This window comes from Octopus sinensis, linkage group LG13 (genome assembly GCF_006345805.1).
Source record: "Octopus sinensis linkage group LG13, ASM634580v1, whole genome shotgun sequence".
Taxonomy (NCBI): Eukaryota; Metazoa; Mollusca; class Cephalopoda; order Octopoda; family Octopodidae; genus Octopus; species Octopus sinensis.
Window position 1 is genome coordinate 6,808,142 of NC_043009.1, and position 7,500 is coordinate 6,815,641.

Below are 7,500 nucleotides of genomic sequence, written 5' to 3' on the forward strand. Positions count from 1 at the left end.
AGAAGAACTAGTAATAATGATTTAAAATGTTAGTACAAGGCCAGTAATTTAGGCGAAAGGAGTGACTCCATTACGTCTACCACAGTACTTAACAGGTACTTAGTTTATCGACCCCAAAAGGATGAAAACCAAGACGACCTCGGCGGAATTTGAACTCAGAATGCTAACTGTTCTAACCAGCTCGCTAACTTAGTAGTAATGGTAATATTTACTTTTAACAGACAGAAAACCAGAAATTTTGCGAGGGATGTAATTTGATCTGTACTTTTGGAAATTACGTCAGTTTCATGCGATTCGTGTATTCCTTTAGGAAATGTTACGGCCTATTTATATTTATTTGATTTGAAATATCTTTTAAGTCTGATTTCTCCTTTCAGTGTTTCAAAGTGTCGAATAATAAATGAATAAATAAAGGAGTTATTTCAGTAGATGATTATCAAATAATAAAAAGTTGAAATAGTTGAAGGAAAAAAAAACAAGAACAGGAATAAAGGGAGATAACCAGAATAAAAGCACGCATGTGTGAAGTGTGAAACAGTAAGTAAATGAATAGAAAATTAATGAGCCACCTCAGAGTAAATATAAAAAACAACAAAGAAAAAAACCAGCAGAAAGAAAATCAAAACTGTTGAGCGAAAGAGAAGACAAATTGATGGAGAAGAATAAAAATGGCGGAGATAGAAAAATTCTAAAGCAACATATATATATATATTACACACGCACAAACCGCGCACACACACACACCCACACACACACACATATATATATATGTATATATATATGTATATACATATATATATATATATATATATATACATTATATATATCTATATATATATATATATATATATATACATACATACATACATATAATATATACATACATATATATATATATATATATATATATATATATATATATATATATATATATATGTCGATGAGAGAGAGAGAGAGAGAGAGAGAGAGAGAGAGAACATCTTATGAATGCAGAGGAGATGAGTCAACATAAGAATAAATGAAATTGATAAAGAGATAATATTAAGATTATCGAAGAGAAAAAAAGGGGCTTAAAAGTATGAAGGAGAGGGAAGAGATGAATGGAATGATATAGAATATAGTATTAATGAATGAACATACATTGAATTAGTTCGCTAATGTATGAATGAATGTAAGGAGTAAATAACGACCGCATATGTGTGGGTAGTGTATGCATACAATACATATCATCACATATATATATATGTATATATGAATGTGTGTTTGTGTGCTGTGTGTGTGTATGTATATATATACATATGAATATATACTTATATATATATGTATATTCATATATATTATGTGTATATATACAAACACGTATATGTGCAAGGATTCATTGATATACATATATGTATTTGTTTACTATGTATGTATCTATTTACATATATACACAGATGAGCAATAAAAACGAAGATGATTATAAAATAGAGAAAATGTTAAAAATTTGATAAATAAATAGTTTTTTAAATTATAAATAATTAAAGGTTTCACTTATTTCTAAAACAATGAACGGAAACAGAAACGAACGAAGAATATATAATGTAAAGAAAATGAATTAAAAGAATTGGTAAAGTAAATCTTGTGAAAAATGAAGGAAAACATTACTAAGAGGACGAAGGGATGTATCAAGGATAGATTAAGTGATGATGGAAGCACTCCGTCGGTTACGACGATGAGGGTTCCAGTTGATCCGAATCAACGGAACAGCCTGCTCGTGAAATTAACGTGTAAGTGGTTGAGCACTCCACAGACACGTGTTCCCTTAACGTAGTTCTCGAGGATATTCAGCGTGATACAGAGAGTGACAAAGCCGGCCCTTTGAAATACAGGTACAACAGAAACAGGAAGTAAGAGTGAGAGAAAGTTGTGGTGAAAGAGTACAGCAGGGATCACCACCATCCCCTGCCGGAGCCGCGTGGAGCTTATGTGTTTTCACTCAATAAACACTCAAAACGCCCGGTCTGGGAATCGAAACCGCGATCTTATGACCGCGAGTCCGCTGCCCTAACCACTGGGCCATTGCGCCTCCATTATAGATTAAGTAGATGATGTATGAGTGAAATTTAAAATGGACGAAAGGGAAGAGTATAGTATATATATTTAAAGGAGGGAAATCAAAAATATTTAGAAGGTTGAATAAAAGAACACAGCACAATGCTGGCACTCTGGCGGTTTAGACGACAACGCAGTTTCCCTTTTATCCGATTAAAGAAACAGCCAAACGTCTATTTGCATTTGTCTATTTGCATTTGTCTACTTCTTATGCGAAGTCTGATCACCTCTGGTACTTACGCTTTAGAACTGTCTTGGCGTCTGATGTGGCTTTTTGAAACCAGATAATATTTTGGAAAGACACCCACATCTTTTGCATAACTGCTTTAGACAACCAAGAGCAGCAGTTAAGTTCTGATCATTGTGGATCTTAACATGTCTTTTGAGGCCACCGTTAGATTTGGAGACCTTAAGACATTGCGAGGTATGAAGAAATATTTAGCTAGAGTAGTTGGTGGAGGTTCGCTTTTCGTGGGTCCGCATATGTATATATACAATAATACTATATGTATATATCAATATATATATAGATGTATATATATATGTACACCACAATAATACTATATATAATATATATATATATATATATATATATATACAATAATACTATATATATATATAAATAAACAATAATACTATATATATATAAATATATGTGTGTGTGTGTATGAACGTAAGAATATATATATATATATATATATATATATATAATAGATAGATAGATAGTAGATAGATAGATAGATAGATATATAGATAGCTTGCTAGCTAGCTAGCTTGCTAGCTAGCTAGCTAGCTAGATAGATAGATACATACATACACACATACATACATACATACATACATACATACATACATAGATTCTGTAAATAATGATAATAATCATATTTTATAAGCTTAAAGTTTATAAGCGATCACTGGGAATTGACGAAAGAAAATACTGGGGCATATAATCCCTCAACGGAAAAACGTTGGGATTTTTGCAGTGTTCATATCAGTGGGACTGGAACCCATGCCTCAGCAAGTTCACCATAAAACAGCTGTTTATGTGTGCGTTTTCCACCATTCGAACCATGTGGCCAGTCGATCTCATTTGATTTTTCAAGATCATTGATTTAAGTGAACTGCAGCTTCTTTCCGTCAGACTTAAGAACTATAAACGTATGGTCTCTTATAAGTTTTAAACTTATAAATTATTATTATGACAGAACTGTGAAATTAGTCACGGTTACCAAATCGTCGTATATATATATATATATATATATATATATATATATATATATATTATATATATATATATATATATACATATATATATATACACACCACAGTCATATACGTTGTACTTATAAAATATTACTATATATAAGCGTTGGATATACATACATGCATACATACACACACATATGTATGTATATAGAATCTCCATTTTAGCAAATTATAATGTGTAAAAGCAACTTTAAAAGAATTCAACAAATGTGAGAATTATTGAAGACATGTAGGAGTAAAGACAGATTAAATTACAATATAATCAGGGAGAATAAAGTTACTAATGGCGAAGAATAAATGTAGCTATGAAGCAGAAATACCCAAATGCAAATAGAAATAAAACGACCTTAAAGAAAGAAAGGAACTAAAAATAAATCTGGAATATTTTTAAAATGGCGTAGTATGCTCAAGAATGCCGGCTAATATGCAGACTAATTAATTAATGAACCTGCCAGTTTTAATCCAGACGGAAGGTATGTATGTACAATATTCTCTACATATTTAGTTTAAGACGTACAGATGGTGATGATATTAACACTGCGCAAAGAATAAAATTAAAAGTTTAAAAATTTAGAATAAATGATTACAAAAAAGGAGAAATTTAATTTGATTAGAATCAACTTCCTGTACTTAAAGCTTCGCCAGTCTCATATAATTTACCTTGATGTATCCTTGATGTATAATAAAGATAAGTCGGATGAAAATATTGTGATGTTGTTGTTGTTGTTGTTGTTTTTCTGAAATGGATGATGTAATGATGTAAACGTATTAAAGAATTTGATGGAGAAACATTTGTTCCTCTAAGTTAATAGATGATTACGCAATTCCTTTTTGTTTATCCATTAACATATATCTATATGTTTGTGTGTGTGTCAGAATATGTATATATCCATTAACATATATACATATATACGTCTCTGTGTGTATGTATATCTATGTTATTTTTCCTGTCTTCGTTTTCATTTTTGATGTGATATATTACATACTTCAACACATACATACGTGTGCGTGTATATATATATATATATATATATATATATATATATATAATATATCACCGTGACTGACCAGGCTATCAGATGTTGCTACACATCGCTGGTCACAATGCGCTTCGCATAGTTTTAACCTTCAAATGACGCGACCCCGCTGGCTAAGCGAGCAGGCCAACAGAAGAAGGAGTGAGAGAAAGTTATGGCGAAAGAGTACAGCAGGGATCGCCACCACCCCCTGCCGGAGCATCGTGGAGCTGTAGGTGTTTTCGCTCAATAAACACTCACAACACTCGATCTGGGAATCGAAACCGCGATCCGACGACCGCGAGTCCGCTGCCCTAACCACTATACAGATATATATATATATATATATATGTTCCACTCGATTCTGTTATTCTGTTATTAGAATGCGGTCATGCCGGGGCATCACATTGGAGAATTCTAGTCGTACGAATCGAATGCATCCTTTTTTTTTCAGAACCTGGTATGTATTCTATTGGACAACTTTTCCGAACCATTAAGAACGAACAAACGTTGTAAAGCATTGGTAAGGGACAAACACAGACGCAAAGATACAAGCGGACACACTCACACACGCACACACACATACACACGCTCTCAATCATACACACACGCACATATGCAGAATGTGTTTTTTCCAGTTTCCTTCTACGAAATTTACTCAAAAGCATTTGGTTTGGCGGAGGCAATGTAAGACAATCCTTGCCTGGGCTACCAAGTATTGGAACTGGACGCGAAATCATGTGATATATATTTTTCTAATGATATATATATATAGTGTAGGAGTTTAAAACCTTTTAGGAATAATTAAATACAAAGGCGCTACTTGTGATTACCTGAGTATGTACAGTCCTATGTAAAGATGTACGGTAGCAGGTAGTTCGGTGAGAAAACCGTAGTTCAGGTTGTATACGAGAAGAAAACGTATGTAAATAAAAAGGAGAAACTCGTCATTTCGCTGGTATTAAATTAAAGGCGTACCAACAAAAACGAAGAGTTTCAACTTGTTATTTACATCCATTTTCCTCTCGTATATATATATATATATATATATATATACATAACAGATGGAAGTGGAAATAGCACAGAGTTAAGTCTCATGCGCTTCAGTTTAAGAGGGACTTTAATAAAAGAATACATAAATAAAATCATTAATATTACCAGTTTCGATGTATTTCATCTTATCAAATATTAGTGAAATTTTATAAAAATTTTTAAGATTTGAAGTAAAAACAGTTTATCTTCTGTCCGGTGGTCAAAAACATGTCTGGAGATTTTTCGTTGAAGTCTTCTTTAAATATAGTTTGGTATAGAGTACAAAGTGTTAGAGAGTGAGAGAAGGGATGCTAATGGTCTAAAAGAAATCTTTATGTGTTCCTGTCACGCGCACATAGACGTGGACACATACAAAAGAAAACATCATAAAAATACACATACAACTCTGTACACACACACACACAAACACACTCACATATAGAGAGAAGAAAACCTCTCAAAAGCACACAAACACACAGCTGGTGACCACACACATATACACAGGTGGAGACACTCAAAAGAATATCCAAAGAAAAATCCTAATCCCTTTTTTAACAAGAGAATTTCTTCACAGCATACACACCCATCAACTCACAGCTGGTCATTTTTCAAAACATATTGGAAGGACATTCAACACAATACACACACACACACACACACACACACAAACACACACACACACACACACATACAAGTGTATATAAAACCCATTCAATAAATGCTTTTTAGCTACTCCCTTGATAGGAACACACGAAGATTTCTTTTACAGAATAGAAGCCTCTTCTCAAATTCTCTAACATTTTGTACTCTATACCGAACTAGATTTAAAGAAGACTTCAAACGAAAAATTTCCAGACATGTTTTTGACTACCAAACAGAAGATAAACTGTTTTTACTTCAAATTTTTCAAATTTTTAAAATAAATTTTTACAATAATTTAATAAGATGAAATACATCGAAACCGGTAATATTAATATTTTTATTTATATAATGTTTTATTAAATTCCCTCTTAAACTGAAATATCTTTGACTTAATTCTTTTCAATTTCCAACACCATCTTTTTTAAATTAAAAAATTTGATTTTATATAGATCTCTAATCTTATTTCGACTAGACTATATATATTATATATATATATATATTATATATAATATATATATATATATATTATATATATATATATATATATATATAGCGAAATTGCGAGGTTGATCCAGTTCTTGGCTGAAGATTGAATGCTTCGAATGACCCCTCCGTGTTTTTTGTATCTTCTATTTGGATGTTTTGCGTTCTATCCCATTTTGTATTTTATATATTATATATATATATAATATATAATTATATATATATATATATATAATATATATATATATATATACATACATGCATATATACATAGCAATATATATACAAGTGATTGTAATATGGATTAACATTTTATAAACACCCGATTCAGTGTAATACCAGGACAGGTAGACCAGATTTTCAAATTGATTTTAATAGTAACGCTATAGCCTTCAACTGAATACCAATGCAGGAAATTTGCTGGAATTAGTTCGCTTCGAAAATGTCGTAAGTGATGGAGCCGTAATGGAATTTCAGCGACTTGGATGCGTAAAGGCATACGGAGCGATGTGCACTTGCTGCAATTGAAACATATGTTGGTCATTGTGCTATATATGCTGTAAAAAACGTTTTTAATAAAAGGTTTATGGATGTGAATAAATCTCCACTCCCCTCTTTGATTTCCATTATACACACACACCACACAACACACACACACACCATATATATATATATATATATATATATATATATATATATATATAGTATGTGTGCGTGTGTTTGTCTATGTGTCAATAAATCTGTGTACATTCATATTCATTAAGCATTAGTCTATTGCAATATGTGTATTAACTTCTGTATTTTGTAGTGTCTTCTTCAGTTTTGCGATCATTGCTCTCATCATATAATTTATCCCGTCTGATTAAGTGCTTTGCTACTTCAGAATTTCCCTAAGGTGTTACCGGTTTCTCCGATCTATTCATATTGCACAGTTACAAGCTGCTGCCCAACCCGAAATAGTCTATTA